General features: G+C 48.9%; 1 long non-coding RNA gene across 1 annotated transcript; it reads right to left on the reverse strand.

Annotated features, from left to right (window-relative positions):
- Window positions 1-11,659: 11,659 nt before the first annotated feature.
- Window positions 11,660-15,605, reverse strand: LOC134911885 (uncharacterized). Its single transcript, XR_010176931.1, has 2 exons — window positions 15,109-15,605; window positions 11,660-12,346 (listed from the first exon to the last, which is right to left on the reverse strand). It is a non-coding gene; the product is annotated as an uncharacterized LOC134911885 (long non-coding RNA).
- Between the last annotated feature and the right edge of the window lie 2,315 nt (window positions 15,606-17,920).

The following is a 17,920-nucleotide window of genomic DNA, read 5'->3' on the forward strand; positions in this document are numbered from 1 at the left end:
CTACAAGGAAGACCAGTCCAGATCCGCTCAGACAATGCGACGGCAGTAGGATACCTCAATCATCAAGGAGGAACTCACAGCAAGAGATTGATGGAGGAAGTAACTCCCATTCTAAAATGGGCAGAACTCCATCTCCCGGCATTGTCAGCAGTATTTGTCCCAGGTGTACTAAACTGGGAAGCGGACTTTCTCAGTCGGCACACCATTCAGGAAACCGAATGGGCACTACACCCAGAAGTGTTTCAGACACTGGTGAACAGATGGGGTCTACCGGAGACAGATCTTATGGCGTCTCGTCTAAACAACAAGGTTCCGAGGTACGGATCAAGAACGAGGGACCCAGGAGCGGTCCTGGTAGACGCACTGTCAGTAGAATGGAGGTTTCAGCTGGCATATCTGTTCCCTCCAATATCTCTGTTACCCAGAGTAGTGAGAAAGATAAAACAGGCAAAAGGAGCAATCATTCTAATAGCTCCAGCTTGGCCAAGAAGGCATTGGTACACAGATCTGTTGAGAATGTCCGTGGAAGCACCGATACTGCTCCCTCAACGTCCAGATCTGGTAATGCAGGGTCCTTGTTGTCACAGTCATCTGGATCGCCTGTCTTTGACGGCGTGGCTGTTGAAACCTCTATCCTAGAGGCTAAAGGATTTTCGAAACAAGTAATCCAAACTATGCTTAGAGCAAGAAAGCCTTCTTCGGCCCGTGTGTATCATAGAATATGGCAAGCCTATATACATTGGTGTACTGGAAAAAATGTCAATCCGAGATCTTTTAAAGTAGCTAGGATTTTGGAATTCCTTCAGGCAGGATTGGATAAGGGGTTGAAAGCTGCTTCCTTGAGGGTACAAGTCTCAGCGTTAACTGTATGGTTTCAGCAGAAAATTGCTGATTTACAGGATGAACGTACGTTTTTTCAAGGAATGGTACATATTCAACCTCCATTTGTTCCTCCTGCAGCTCCCTGGGATTGGAATTTAGTTCTTAAATTTCTCCAGGGTCCTTTGTTTGAACCACTTGAGAGAGCAGATCTTAAGTGGTTAACGGTTAAAGTTATTTTTTTACTGGCAATGGCGTCAGCCAGAAGAGTGTCAGATTTAGGAGCATTATCATGTAAGTCTCCTTTCCTAAGTTTTTTTCCAGACAGAGCAGTTCCCAGAATGAGATCTAGCTATCTTCCAAAGGTGGTATCAAAGTTTCACCTGAATGAAGAGATTGTAGTCCCAGCTTTTCAAGTATCGGGACTATCTGCGGGAGAAGCGTCGCTGGACGTGGTCCGGGCTTTAAGAAACTACATAGATCGTACTAGTGCCATCAGGAAAACAGATTCTGTCTTCATCCTCTACGGATTCCATAGGAGAGGTTGGCCTGCTAGTAAACAGACGCTGGCGAGATGGTTCCGAATGGTAATATCAGAAGCTTATTCTCATGCAGATCTCCCTATTCCGGCTAATGTCTCTGCTCACTCTACACGTAAGGTAGGTCCTTCTTGGGCAGCACAACAGGGTGCTTCAGCAGAACAGATATGTAGGGCAGCCACATGGTCTTCCATAAATACATTCATTAGACATTATGCCTTGGATACTTTTGCCTCTCACCAGTGGCGTAACTACTGCCCCCGCAGTCCTCGCGGTGGCTTGGGGGCGAGGGGCTGCGGGGGCGCCACTGACTTTGCACAGATTGACATGCGGACGAGCGTCCGCATGCCAATCTGCGGTCTCCTTCCCTCCGCTGCTGTAAGGAGGGACACGGAGCGCACATCGCGCGCCTCTCCTGTGTCCCTCCCTGGCTCTCCCCCGGCCTGTCTAATAAAGGAAGTGCCGTTCGTGAGCTCTGATTGGCTCACGAACCGGCACTTCCTTTATTAGACCGGCAGGAGAGCCAGGAGGGACACAGGAGAGGCGCGCTATGCGCTCCGTGTCCCTCCAACACAAAGGATTGGGGGGGCAGGCACTGTGGGGGAAGATCTGGCACTGGGGGCATATACCTCGCACTGTGGAGGAAGATCTGGCACTGGGGGCATATACCTGGCACTGTGGGGGAAGATCTGGCACTGGGGGCATATACCTGGCACTGTGGGGGAAGATCTGGCACTGGGGGCATATACCTGGCACTGTGGGGGAATATTTGGCACTGGGGGGAGCAGGCACTGAGGGGGCACATGTGGCACTGGGGGCATATACCTGGCACTGTTGGGAAATATCTGGCACTGGCGGGAGCAGGCACTGAGGGGGCATATGTGGCACTGTGGGGGAATATTTGGCACTGGGGGGAGCATGCACTGAGGGGGCATATGTGGCACTGGGGGGGGGGTATATGTGGCACTGGGGGCATGTACCTGGCACTGTGGGGGAATATCTGGCACTGGGGGCATATACCTGGCACTGTGGGGGAATATCTGGCACTGGGGGCATATGTGGCACTGGGAGCATGGCCCTAGCAACAAGCACTACCCCCTAGCAACGAGCATGACACCCAGGGCATGAAATCCCTGGCAACAAGCATGACACCCAGTGCATGAAACCTCTGGCAACGAGCATGACACCCAGTGCATGAAACCCCTGGCAACGAGCATGACACCCTGAGCATGAAAACCCCTGGCACCATGCATGGAACCAAGAGTATGAAACAGCTGGCAACGAGCATGACACCCAGTGCATGAAACCTCTGGCAACGAGCATGACACCCTGAGCATGAAAACCCCTGGCACCGTGCATGGAACCAAGAGCATGAAACCCCTGGCAACGAGCAGGTAATTTAAAAGTAATTAGAAGCCTTACTGTAGAACTTAATGTGTAATGGGCATTACGGTGTGTGGCATAATGTATCACGGACATTGCGGTGTGTGTCATAATGTGTCAGGCATTACGGTGTGTTGTATACTATATCACGGGCATTGTGGTATGTGGTATAATGTCTCAGGATCATTGTGGTGTGTGTCATACTGTGTCACAGACATTGTATGTGCTATAATGTATCAGGGGCATTGCAGTGTGTAGCATAATGTATAACGGGCATTGCGATTCCTGTCATAATGTGTCACAGGCATTACGGTGTGTGGCATAATGTGTCACAGGCATTACGGTGTGTGGCATAATGTGTCGGGGGCATTACAGTGTGTGCATATTGTGTCATGTGCATTGTTGTGTGTGGCATAATGGCTAAGGCCATTGCAGTATGTGGAATAATGTATACTGGGCATTACTATAAGGAGGAAAAATGACAAATAATGTAAGGGGCATGAATCAGGATTATTTTTCTTTCCTGTGGTGGCTAACGTCTGGGCGTGCAGGTTGCAAAACTGGGGTATAAGGTAGTCTTTTCCTGCAATGCCACGCCCCTTTATGCGAAGCCACGCCCATTTCAACGAAACCACACCCCCTTTTTGGCATATTTGTCCCTTTACTGGTGCCAATTATGGGGGGTATGGGGGGGGGGGGGGGCGCCGAAGGATTTTTTGGCTTGGGGGAGAAAAATTTCTAGTTACGCCACTGGCTCTCACGATGCAGACTTCGGGCGAAAGGTCCTCCTGTGCAATCAGGAGCATCCCCACCTCTAAAATGGCTTTGGGAATCCCAATGTTATCCTGTGGATAATCCTGCGGACCCAGCCAGAGAAATATACGTTATGGTAAGAACTTACCGTTGATAACGTGATTTCTCTTATGTCCACAGGTATCCACAGGGATCCCACCCTGATGCATCTGATTTGAGGATCTAGACAATCACTAAAACCTCTTCCTTCTTGTATGGAAGGGTGTGCATTCTTATCGCCTGTACAGGTCTCTACCTAATGTTCCTGCCTAAAATCGCTGTGGAAAGAACTGATCTGACTGAGTCAGTGGGCGGGACTATATAGTGGAGGCCCGAATGCATCCTGGGAGGCCAGAAAGCTCGTGACCGTGTTGGTGCCATTTTCGCTGTCGCTCGACAATATCCCAATGTTATCCTGTGGATACCTGTGGACATAAGAGAAATCACGTTATCAACGGTAAGCTCTTACCATAACGTGTATATGTGTGTATATATATATATATATATATATATATATATATATATACACTGCTCAAAAAAATAAAGGGAACGCTTAAACAACACAATGTAACTCCAAGTCAATCAAACTTCTGTGAAATCAAACTGTCCACTTAGGAAGCAACACTGATTGACAATCAATTTCACATGCAATTTCACTTCATCAGAGCCAAGCCCTTACCGGTTTCGTCACAGAGCTTTCATCAGAGGCCCGTCACAGAGACTTCATCAGAGCCAAGCCCTTACCGGTTTCTTCACAGAGACTTCATCAGAGGCCCTCTGATGAAGTCTCTGTGACAAAACCGGTGAGGGCTTGGCTTGGTGACACACTCCTGTGTCTGCATCCGGCTTTCTCCAACCGCACCAACGGGACCCAGGTTACAGCCGCTCGCACACACGGCGGGACCAAGTGTAGCTGACAATCATCCAGCGGCTTGCGATTCACATGGTCTGCCCTCTGAGAGACGCCAGCCGTTGGCGCCCGAACAGAGCCACAATTGAATAGCTCCATTGGGCGCCATCTGCTGGCTGTCGGCGCTAACAACATTTGAATTCTCCCTTTGGATATTTATTAAAGGCAAAGTCGAATAAAAAACTGAATCCTGTTCAAAATCGAATACCAGCAAAACATCTGTACTTTTACGTAGCCAAATCAAATGAAACATAAATTGAAGACAAAAGCAACATAAAAGCGTCACCCACACTTCAAACAAAGTATTTATACCTACAATGATACATATAAAAGCTAAGCCTAATTGGAATTAGATTAGGCTTATCTTTTAGATGTAGCATTGTAGGTATAAATACTTTGTTTAGCACCACCTCCTCATGCCTTGATAAAGATACCAGGAGTATTGAAACGCGTTGACAAGGAGGTTGGAGGCAGGAATCCTGATTCTCACCGGCTGCATCCAGGGACGCCTGTTTTTACACGCTTATGCTCGTTTGCTTATGCTAAATAGACCATTCGACCAGGTGAGAGTCTAGTACTACTGCCTCTGTTCATGTCATTTTATTGTTTTGCATATTAAATTACTGCATTACGCTATTTTGGACCACTTTCTTCTTTTTGAGGACGTGTGGATTGTGAATCCTTTTGTGGGTTAAACCCTCTCACTACACATGCTGTCTTGTCTACTTTCTGTGTAGACCTGTCTATATGGTAGGAGTCCTTATCACTTTGATATTGTGTTATCTGAAGAAAAACATATTGCCCTATGAGGTGTGTTCTCTCTTTTCTGTAAGGAAAACCTTGGAAACAGAGGAAGCCATGTCCGGGTTTTTTTGACATCTGATTAAGTGACTTCAGTGGGTCATTCAATATTTAAGCACCAAGGAACTCCATATTGGTGATATTGTTTGTGAACGCAGATGGGCGATTTTAGCTTCTAAACATTCTATTCCCTAAACTTTCATTATGATGCATAGAAAAGATGATGATGCTATGGCGATGTTTTTGCAATTGAGCGATTATTGGTAAGTTACTCATGCATAAGCTTTGTATTGCACTTGCGTCAAAGTCTAATAGCGATGCCACTCGCATTGCTTACCTTCACGCAGCGTGACTGACAGTCAGGCACCAGTTGTGGGTGTTAATTGGGGAGTGGTGGCAAAAATGCAGGCACGTTGCAGATGTTTTTGGGGCATGTCGCTGGGGTCGCTTGCAAATCCGTACTCAAGCAGTGCGACTCCGGTATCTCTTTTCAGGCTGCCATGCTGTGTGTCCACTGATTTATCTCCTTCAGTGGTGACTTTATATTTACTATGTCACACCTCCCAGGGTGGGTTTTTTAAATGAATTACCTGCTCATTGCCAGGGGTTTCATGTGCTGGGTGCCATGCTCGTTGCCAGGGGTTTCAAGTGCTCGGTGTCATGCTCATTGCAAGGGGTTTCATGCTCTGGGATCCATGCTTACTGCCAAGGGTAATGCTCATTGCCAAGGGGGTGTATATTTGCTGGCGAAAAGTGAGTGGCAAAAGTATGTGAACCTTTGCTCTCAGTATCTGGTATGTCCCCTTGTGCAGCAATGACTGCATGTAAACGTTTCCAGTAATTGTTGATTAGTCCTGAACATCAGCTTGGAGGACAAAACAGCTTCAACTCCATTATGTTGATGGGTTTCTTCCCATGATCTGCTCATTTCAGGTCCTTCTACAACATTTTGGTTGGATTAAGATCAGGACTTTGACTTGACCATTCCAAAACTTTACATTTATTCTTCTTTAACCATTCTTTGGTCAAATGACTTGTGTGCTTTGGGACGTTGTCTTTCTGAATGACCCACGTTCTCTTGAGATGCAGCTCATGGACAGTTGTCCTGACATTTTCCATTCGAACATTCTTGTATAATTCAGAATTCAATGTCCCATCAATGATGGTCATTCTGGGCCAGATGCAACAAAGCAGGCCCAAACCATGATACCACCATTACCGTGTTTCACCTCGGGCCACTTGCAAAGGTGCCCTGGGTTAGTGGTCCGGGACCAATTCAAATTATTTATGGTCAATGTAATAGGCAACACCAGTGCTGTTTCCTTCCAGTCATAAAATGTGTACAAAACAAAAGCGAATCCTGTCACTCACCACAAATCTGAACCCAAGGATGACATATATAAATATTTAATTTAATATGTTTTCTGAAATTCTCCATAGGAAACTTAGGGGTGCCGTGAAAAAAATATATGATACTCTAGGGTGCCGTGATTCAAAAGAGTTTGGAAAAATAGGATTTTGGTACTTACCAGATAAATCCTTTTTTTTTTTAATCTATAGGGGGCACTGGAGTACTCCTGGGATATGGATGGGCTTTAGCAGGACAGGCACTGAATATTTAAATTTAGTAACTCTCCTCCCCTCCATACTCCCATAGTACCTCAGTGTTTTTTACTGAGCCGAACAGGAGTAATAGAGAAGATGAACCATGGAGAATTACAAATAACATTATAACATAACGGACAACAATAAAGTTGACATCTAACGTAACTGACAACTAAACAGTTGACACCATAACCGATATAACCTGAACATTTGAACAAGTCGGTGAGAATGTGTTACCATAAGATCCACTGAACTTACCACAAGACAGGTAAAACTGCTCTGGGTGGGCGTCCAGTGCCCCCTATGAATTCAAAGAAAAGGATTTATCTGGTAAGTACCAAAATCCTATTTTCTCTGACGTCCTAGTGGATGCTGGGAACTCCGTAAGGACCATGGGGAATAGCGGGCTCCGAAGGAGGCTGGGCACTCTAGAAAGATCTTAGACTACCTGGTGTGCACTGGCTCCTCCCACTATGACCCTCCTCCAAGCCTCAGTTAGATTTCGTGCCCGGCCGAGGTTGGATGCACACTAGGGGCTCTCCTGAGCTCTTAGAAAGAAATAGACTTAGGTTTTCTATTTTCAGTGAGACCTGCTGGCAACAGGCTCACTGCAGCGAGGGACTAAGGGGAGAAGAAGCGAACTCGCCTGCTTGCAGCCGGATTGGGCTTCTTAGGCTACTGGACACCATTAGCTCCAGAGGGATCGACCGCAGGCCCAGCCTTGATGTTCGGTCCCGGAGCCGCGCCGCCGTCCCCCTTACAGAGCCAGAAGCAAGAAGATGGTCCGGAAAATCGGCGGCATGAAGAAATCAGTCTTCACCAAGGTAGCGCACAGCACTGCAGCTGTGCGCCATTGCTCCTCTCACACTTCACACTCTGGTCACTGAGGGTGCAGGGCGCTGGGGGGGGGGGGGCGCCCTGAGGCAGCAATAAAAACACCTTGGCTGGCAAAAATACCTCAATATATAGCCCCAGGGGCTATATATGAGGTAAATACCCCTGCCAGATTCCATAAAAAAGCGGGAGAATAGGCAGCGGAAAAGGGGCGGAGCTATCTCCCTCAGCACACTGGCGCCATTTTTCCCTCACAGCTCCGCTGGAAGGAAGCTCCCTAGCTCTCCCCTGCAGTCTACACTACAGAAAAGGGTTAAAAAAGAGAGGGGGGGCACTAAATTTAGGCGCAGTATACATTATATATAAAAACAGCAGCTATAGGGGACATAACTCAGTTAGTCCCTGCATTATATGCGCTCTGGTGTGTGCTGGCATACTCTCACTCTGTCCCCCCAAAGGGCTTTTGTGGGTCCTGTCCTCATTTAGAGCATTCCCTGTGTGTCTGCGGTGTGTCGGTACGGCTGTGTCGACATGTTGAATGAGGAGGCTTATATGGTGACGGAACAGAGGCCGATATATGTGATGTCGCCCCCTGTGGGGCCGACACCAGAGTGGATAGATAGGTGAAAGGTATTAACCGACAGTGTCAACTCCTTACATAAAAGGGTGGATGACGTAACAGCTGTGGGACAGCCGGCTTCTCAGCCCGCGCCTGCCCAGGCGTCTCAAAGGCCATCAGGGGCTCAAAAACGCCCGCTCTCTCAGATGGCAGACACAGATGTCGACACGGAGTCTGACTCCAGTGTTGACAAGGTTGAGACATATACACAATCCACTAGGAACATCCGTGACTTGATCCCGGCAATAAAAAATGTGTTATACATTTCTGACATTAACCCAAGCACCTCTAAAAAATAAGAATTTACTTACCGATAATTCTATTTCTCATAGTCCGTAGTGGATGCTGGGAACTCCGAAAGGACCATGGGGAATAGCGGCTCCGCAGGAGACTGGGCACAAAAGTAAAAGCTTTAGGACTACCTGGTGTGCACTGGCTCCTCCCCCTATGACCCTCCTCCAAGCCTCAGTTAGGATACTGTGCCCGGACGAGCGTACACAATAAGGAAGGATTTTGAATCCCGGGTAAGACTCATACCAGCCACACCAATCACACCGTACAACTTGTGATCTGAACCCAGTTAACAGCATGATAACAGAGGAGCCTCTGAAAAGATGGCTCACAACAATAATAACCCGATTTTTGTAACAATAACTATGTACAAGTATTGCAGACAATCCGCACTTGGGATGGGCGCCCAGCATCCACTACGGACTATGAGAAATAGAATTATCGGTAAGTAAATTCTTATTTTCTCTGACGTCCTAGTGGATGCTGGGAACTCTGAAAGGACCATGGGGATTATACCAAAGCTCCCAAACGGGCGGGAGAGTGCGGATGACTCTGCAGCACCGAATGAGAGAACTCCAGGTCCTCCTCAGCCAGGGTATCAAATTTGTAGAATTTAGCAAACGTGTTTGCCCCTGACCAAGTAGCTGCTCGGCAAAGTTGTAAAGCCGAGACCCCTCGGGCAGCCGCCCAAGATGAGCCCACTTTCCTTGTGGAATGGGCTTTTACAGATTTTGGCTGTGGCAGGCCTGCCACAGAATGTGCATGCTGAATTGTACTACAAATCCAACGAGCAATAGTCTGCTTAGAAGCAGGAGCACCCAGCTTGTTGGGTGCATACAGGATAAACAGCGAGTCAGATTTTCTGACTCCAGCCGTCCTGGAAACATATATTTTCAGGGCCCTGACTACGTCCAGCAACTTGGAATCCTCCAAGTCCCTAGTAGCCGCAGGTACCACAATAGGCTGGTTTAAGTGAAACGCTGAAACCACCTTAGGGAGAAATTGAGGACGAGTCCTCAATTCTGCCCTGTCCGTATGAAAAATTAGGTAAGGGCTTTTATAGGATAAAGCCGCCAATTCTGAGACACGCCTGGCTGAAGCCAGGGCTAACAGCATTACCATTTTCCATGTGAGATATTTTAAGTCCACAGTGGTGAGTGGTTCAAACCAATGTGATTTTAGGAACCCCAAAACTACATTGAGATCCCAAGGTGCCACTGGAGGCACAAAAGGAGGCTGTATATGCAGTACCCCCTTGACAAACGTCTGAACTTCAGGAACTGAAGCTAGTTCTTTCTGGAAGAAAATCGACAGGGCCGAAATTTGAACCTTAATGGACCCTAATTTTAGGCCCATAGACAGTCCTGTTTGCAGGAAATGCAGGAAACGACCCAGTTGAAATTCCTCTGTAGGGGCCTTCCTGGCCTCACACCACGCAACATATTTACGCCAAATACGGTGATAATGTTGCACAGTTACATCCTTCCTGGCTTTGATCAGGGTAGGGATGACTTCATCCGGAATGCCTTTTTCCTTCAGGATCCGGCGTTCAACCGCCATGCCGTCAAACGCAGCCGCGGTAAGTCTTGGAACAGACAGGGTCCCTGCTGGAGCAGGTCCTTTCTTAGAGGTAGAGGCCACGGGTCCTCCGTGAGCATCTCTTGAAGTTCCGGGTACCAAGTCCTTCTTGGCCAATCCGGAGCCACGAGTATAGTTCTTACTCCTCTCCTTCTTATGATTCTCAGTACCTTGGGTATGAGAGGCAGAGGAGGGAACACATACACTGACTGGTACACCCACGGTGTTACCAGAGCGTCCACAGCTATTGCCTGAGGGTCCCTTGACCTGGCGCAATATCTGTCTAGTTTTTTGTTGAGGCGGGACGCCATCATGTCCACCTTTGGTTTTTCCCAACGGTTCACAATCATGTGGAAGACTTCTGGGTGAAGTCCCCACTCCCCCGGGTGGAGGTCGTGTCTGCTGAGGAAGTCTGCTTCCCAGTTGTCCACTCCCGGAATGAACACTGCTGACAGTGCTATCACATGATTTTCCGCCCAGCGAAGAATCCTTGCAACTTCCGTCATTGCCCTCCTGCTTCTTGTGCCGCCCTGTCTGTTTACGTGGGCGACTGCCGTGATGTTGTCCGACTGGATCAACACCGGCTGACCCTGAAGCAGAGGCCTTGCTTGACTTAGGGCATTATAAATGGCCCTTAGTTCCAGGATATTTATGTGAAATGACGTTTCCATGCTTGACCTTCCCTGTGTGACTGCTCCCCAGCCTCTCAGGCTGGCATCCGTGGTCACCAGGACCCAGTCCTGAATGCCGAATCTGCGGCCCTCTAGAAGATGAGCACTCTGCAACCACCACAGGAGAGACACCCTTGTCCTTGGAGACAGGGTTACCTGCTGATGCATCTGAAGATGCGATCCGGACCATTTGTCCAGCAGATCCCACTGAAAAGTTCTTGCGTGGAATCTGCCGAATAGAATCGCTTCGTAAGAAGCCACCATTTTTCCCAGGACCCTTGTGCATTGATGCACTGACACTTGGCCTGGTTTTAGGAGGTTCCTGACTAGCTCGGATAACTCCCTGGCTTTCTCCTCCGGGAGAAACACCTTTTTCTGGACTGTGTCCAGAATCATCCCTAGGAACAGCAGACGTGTCGTCGGAATCAGCTGCGATTTTGGAATATTTAGAATCCATCCGTGCTGTCGTAGTACTACTTGAGATAGTGCTACTCTGACCTCTAACTGTTCCCTGGACCTTGCCCTTATCAGGAGATCGTCCAAGTAAGGGATAATTAAGACGCCTTTTCTTCGAAGAAGAATCATCATTTCGGCCATTACCTTGGTAAAGACCCGGGGTGCCGTGGACAATCCAAACGGCAGCGTCTGAAACTGATAATGACAGTTCTGTACCACAAACCTGAGGTACCCTTGGTGAGAAGGGCAAATTGGGACATGGAGGTAAGCATCCTTGATGTCCAGAGACACCATATAGTCCCTGTGAGGATACCGGGTGACCTGGGTATCCTGGGGTTCAGGGATCACACTGTGGAGCCAGTTATAATGAAAATCAAGGTGATCTTTATTCAGGGAGACCCAGAAATCCAGTGAACAGCAAGCAGGGTTATACTAATAATGTCCACTCAGAGTTCAGCAAAGTCCTTACCAGCTGCTGTATATCTCCTCCAGTCCTGGGCAGTAATGACAGCTGTAGCAGGGCACACAGAGTGGCTGGTCACTGATGACACTGAGAGGGGACGACACCCCAACCTCCAGTGAGTCTAGCTGTGCACCATCACCTCCACACACACACAGTCTCCTTCTCCCAGCCACTTCCTCTCCCCACAATTCCCCCTTGCTGGTTCCTTCTCTCTCCTCCTTTCTGATTGGTGGATCATGCTGTCAGTCTTTCCAGAGGGGAAGGAGGAGGGCTTTTCTAAAAGAAACACTCCCCTGCTGTATGCTTCTGGGATACTTCCTGTGTGTGACTTCTGCAGACTGAGGGCTTCAATTTAAGAACTCAGAACTTGGGCCATAGGATTAACTCTTTCCTTTTTAACATGAAAGCATGTCCTAGACATCCCTTTCCCTGGTCTCCTCACATACCTCCCCCTTCTTAAATCGAGGAGACAGGCATGATGCCAATGTTGGAGTCCTGACTGTTGTCTCGGCCCGAAGGTCTGCGAAGTCTGGCATTTGTTTCCTCACGTCTGGATAACCCGTCAGCATTGTGATGGTCTCGTCCCTTTTTGTGAGAAATAGAAAAGTTGAAACCTTGTAACGCCAAACTCCACCTCAACAACCTCCCATTTTCCCCTGAGGTTCTGTTTAGCCAATTTAACGGGTTATGGTCAGTAATAACAGTGAATTCTTTACCATAGAGATAAGGTTGTAGTTTCTTTAAGGCCCAGACTATGGCTAGACACTCCTTCTCAATAGTAGCATAGGCTATCTCTCGGTCAGCTAGCTTACGAGATAGATACACAATTGGGTGTTCCCTACCATCTTCTCCCACCTGGCACAACACTGCCCCAAGTCCACACCCCGAAGCGTCTGTCTGCACAATAAACTTTTTATGGTAGTCAGGGGCAGCTAACACTGGGGCTCGAGTCAGCGTGTCTTTTAAGATGGTGAAGGCTTGCTCACACTCAACAGTCCATTCGATCTTCCGAGCATATCTCTTTTTGGTCAAGTCCGTTAGGGCCTTGGCCACGGTGCTGTAATGTGGTATAAATTTTCTGTAATAGCCAGCAACCCCAAGGAAGGCCCGCACTTGCTTCTGGTTGACAGGTCGGGGCCAGTTGACAATAGCCTCCACCTTTGCCGGTTCTGGTCTAATAGATCCTCCTCCAACCCGATGTTCTAGGTACTGAACCTCAGCCATCCCCATCTGACATTTATCTGGGCGTATGGTGAGCCCGGCCTGTCTGATCCTTTTGAGCACTTCTGCCACATGAGTTAAATGGTCTGCCCAGGTATGGCTGAAGATGGCGATATCATCGAGGTAGGCTTGTGCAAAGTCTTGACATCCCTCCAGTAGGTCATTCACCATTCGCTGGAATGTGGCAGGGGCGTTCTTCATACCGAAAGGCATGGTAGTACACTCAAAGAGTCCTATGGGTGTGATGAAGGCAGAACGCTCCTGGGCTTCTTTGGTAAGTGGGATTTGCCAGTAACCCTTGCTAAAGTCCAGCGTTGAGACGAACTTGGCCCCTCCAATCCGGTCCAGTAGCTCGTCAATACGGGGCATAGGGTAAGCATCAGTTATGGTTACTTCATTCAATTTGCGATAGTCCACGCAAAACCGTGTAGTCCCATCTTTCTTGGGAACCAACACGACCCCAGCGGCCCATGGGCTTTTAGATGGCACAATGACCCCCAAAGCTAGCATCTCTTTGATCTCAGTCTTCACCTGTCTCATAACATCTGGGGTCATTCGGTAAGCGACTTGTCGGATGGGCTTACTGTTCCCAGTGTCCACATGGTGAGTGGTCAGGTGAGTTCGACCAGGTTGACATGAAAACTGGGCTTGTTCAGCCTCTAAGATCCTCTGCATCTCTTGCTGCTGTGCCGTATTCAATTGTAGTCCCACCTGGACTGATTCCACTCCCTTATTCTCTTTAGCAGCTCCCAAAAGGTCAGGCAATGGATCAGTTTCTGGTGTCTCCATCGGAGGGCAACATACCATCATGGCCGCTACTTGACGATCTCTATAAGCTTTAATTCTATTTATATGGAAGGTGCATAGGCGCTTCCCTCCCTTATCCAGGGCGATCACATAATTGACCGGTCCGGTACGCCTTACCACTGTATACGGTCCATCCCAGGTGGCTTGCAGTTTGTTTCTACGCACTGGGATAAGCACCATGACCTTTTGCCCTGGATTCAACTCACGGTCTTGAGCGTGGGCATCGTACCATTCCCTTTGTTTCTCTTGTGATTCCCGGAGATGCTCTTGGGTTAACTGTAGCAATCTTCTCATCCGATTCCGCATGTTCTCTACATATTGTAAAATGGGCTGCTGGTGTTCTTGGAAAGTTCCCTCCCAACTCTCTTTGACCAGGTCTAGGGGCCCCCGCACTTTCCGGCCGTACAGAAGTTCAAACGGGGAATATCCGGTAGATGCTTGTGGAACTTCCCGATAAGCAAATAGAAGCTGTTGCAGGGCTCTCTCCCAGTCCCTCCCCTCGGACTGTACGTAAGCTTGTAGGAGTCTTTTCAGCGTTCCATTGAATCTTTCACATAGTCCATTGGTCTGCGGATGATAAGGGGTGGTCCGAAGAGGCCGAACCCCCCACTTTTCCCACAGGGTTTGCATTAGTTCACCTTGGAATTGAGGCCCTTGGTCTGTGACGACTTCCTGTGGATATCCGACCCGACTGAATATGTCCATCAGTGCTTGCGCAACATGTTCCGTGTCAATGGATGACAGGGCCACGGCTTCAGGGTAACGTGTCGTAAAGTCCACCAGTGTCAAGATGTACTTCTTGCCCGTGTGACTGGGAATAGCTAATGGTCCAACTAGGTCTATGGCAACACGGGCAAATGGCTCCCCTATAATAGGTAATGGGTGCAGAAAAGCTTTCTGTTGGGGCTTTCCCAGTCTCTGACAGGTATCACAGGTGTCCCGATACTGCTTAACGTCTCTAGAAATCCGTGGCCAGAAGATATTCCGCAACAGTCGGGCCAATGTTTTCCGGGTCCAAAATGGCCAGCTGCAGGGATGTCGTGGGCAAGAGCTAGTAATTGTGCTCTGTATTGTGTAGGTACCACCAACTGTTTAGTAGGCATGACTGCTTCCTGTCCGGGCCGAGGGATGACCACTCGGTACAGTAATTCCTCTTCCCACACTATCTTACTTCTATCAGCTGTTTCCAACCCCAGTTCGGCTGCACTCCTCAATTTGCTCAGGGAGGGGTCAGTCCGTTGGGCCTGTCGGAACTCACTCCGGTCCACCTCCCCCAAGTCTACCTCTAAAGTACTGGACAATGAACTAGAGTCACTCACCATTGTCTGGGTAGGCTGATTCTGGACCATATCTGTAGCCTGGGTCACCTCTCTTCGTGTTTGGCTTCTGGTTACCACCTGGACGAAGCGTGTCACTAGTCCTTGTCCCAGATCATTCCCGAGGATTACCTTGGCTGGTAGCCCCTTGAGTACTCCGACTTCCACGATTCCTTGGTCAGCTCCCCAGTCCAGATGTATCTTGGCAACAGGAATATCGGCCTGTTGTCCCCCGGCAGTGGCAATTCGCACATACTGTCCAGGTATCACCTGGGAGGCAGGAATCAGGTCTGGCTCAATCAACGTAAGTGAGGCCCCAGAGTCTCGTAGGCCCTGTACCTGCTGGTTCTCCACTATCACAGTCTGTAGGTGCCCTCGCATATTCCAGGGAGTCGCCTTCTCCTCCCCCAGAACCAAGTCAACAATATACACCCCACCCATCATCCCATCCATATCTGACTGGACGACCTCTTCACCATACTCCTCCGTGGGGTAACATACCACAGAGACTGGAGCCGGTCTAGTCCCAGGGAATGGCCCTCTTGTGCGTGGACAGTCCCTAAGCACGTGTCCTGGTTGATTGCAGCGATAACACTTCCGAGGTTCTGGGTTAGCCACTCTGAATCTGGGTGGCTGATAAGTGATGTTTTTGATAGGGCCTCCTTTATTACTATCTTTGACTTGCGGTTCTTTATCAGAGAGCTTCTCCACTCGTGGGTTTCTTGTACCGCCTGCTGCACTGAAGATTCTCCATTGCGGACGATTGGCTATATATTCATCAGCCCATTCCGCAGCTTGTTCAGGTGTACTGGGCTTCCTGTCTGCGACCCACTCCCGTACCTCTGGTGCCATCTTAATCATTAGCTGTTCTACCACAATTAAGTTGACAATCTGCTCCACAGTGGAGGCCTGTCTTCCTTCAAGCCATTTCCCACAGGCTTGCTGTAGCTGACTAGCAAACTCTTGGTAGGAATCAGTTCCACCTTTATTCAGTGTCCTGAATTTAAGACGATAAGATTCTGCAGTTATCTGGAACTTAGCAAGCAATGCTTTCTTTATAAAGGCATAGACTCCACATTCCTGGGGGGTTAGGGCCCGATAGGCTTCCAGAGCCCTGCCAGTGAGACTTGGCCCCAAGTACTTTGGCCAGTCAGCTGGCTCTATTCCATGCACCCCCATGAGATTTTCAAAGATCTGGAGGTGAGTGTCAATGTCTGTTTAATTTTCCCGAAATGTGGGAACATCCTTAAATCCCAAGCGTCGCTTCTCTTGTTCAAAACTTCGGGGGGACTCCGGAATTCCACTGCCAGCAGGAATTTGTACTCCTAGTATAGCTTGGATCACTCCAGCTCTCTCCTGTGGGGTCGCACCTTCGCCTAACGCCCCCAGCAAGCTCTGCAGTATGGCAGGAGTGGCATCGGTCAACTCTGGTAACTTATTGGATGAATTACTACCAATGCCTGTTGGTCCCTCTTCATCATCACTCAGGTGGTCAGGATCCTCTGGGTGCCCCCGATCCCACTCCAACAACCGAAGTACCAGAGTTTCCCTGGTCTCAGTCCCATCATAAGTAATTCCCTTCATCCTGCAAAATCCTTGTAGGTGAGGTTTCCGAGCTGTACGGTAAAACTTCTCCTGCTCTCTCATTGCATTCTCCCCTTGACTGCTGGCCACAACTGCTGGCTGACGCTCCATGCTGATACTTTTGTGCATTAGCTCCCTGGAAACTCTCTCCCTGGAAACACTACAGGAACTGTGTGATATCCCACAGCTGCCACCAAATGTGAGGATACCGGGTGACCTGGGTATCCTGGGGTTCAGGGATCACACTGTGGAGCCAGTTATAATGAAAATCAAGGTGATCTTTATTCAGGGAGACCCAGAAATCCAGTGAACAGCAAGCAGGGTTATACTAATAATGTCCACTCAGAGTTCAGCAAAGTCCTTACCAGCTGCTGTATATCTCCTCCAGTCCTGGCCAGTAATGACAGCTGTAGCAGGGCACACAGAGTGGCTGGTCACTGATGACACTGAGAGGGGACGACACCCCAACCTCCAGTGAGTCTAGCTGTGCACCATCACCTCCACACACACACAGTCTCCTTCTCCCAGCCACTTCCTCTCCCCACAATTCCCCCTTGCTGGTTCCTTCTCTCTCCTCCTTTCTGATTGGTGGATCATGCTGTCAGTCTTTCCAGAGGGGAAGGAGGAGGGCTTTTCTAAAAGAAACACTCCCCTGCTGTATGCTTCTGGGATACTTCCTGTGTGTGACTTCTGCAGACTGAGGGCTCCAATTTAAGAACTCAGAACTTGGGCCATAGGATTAACTCTTTCCTTTTTAACATGAAAGCATGTCCTAGACATCCCTTTCCCTGGTCTCCTCACAGTCCCCTTCTTCCAGGTTCGCTATCACTGCTCTGAGTGACTCCATCTTGAATTTGAACCTTTGTATGTAAGTGTTCAAGGATTTCAGATTTAAAATAGGTCTCACCGAGCCGTCCGGCTTCGGTACCACAAACAGCGTGGAATAATACCCCTTTCCCTGTTGTAGGAGGGGTACCTTGATTATCACCTGCTGGGAATACAGCTTGTGAATGGCTTCCAATACCGCCTCCCTGTCGGAGGGAGACGTTGGTAAAGCAGACTTCAGGAACCGGCGAGGGGGAGACGTCTCGAAATCCAATTTGTACCCCTGAGATACTACCTGCAGGATCCAGGGGTCCACTTGCGAGTGAGCCCACTGCGCGCTGAAATTCTTGAGACGGGCCCCCACCGTGCCTGAGTCCGCTTGTAAGGCCCCAGCGTCATGCTGAGG

This window comes from Pseudophryne corroboree, chromosome 4 (genome assembly GCF_028390025.1).
Source record: "Pseudophryne corroboree isolate aPseCor3 chromosome 4, aPseCor3.hap2, whole genome shotgun sequence".
Lineage (NCBI taxonomy): Eukaryota > Metazoa > Chordata > Amphibia > Anura > Myobatrachidae > Pseudophryne > Pseudophryne corroboree.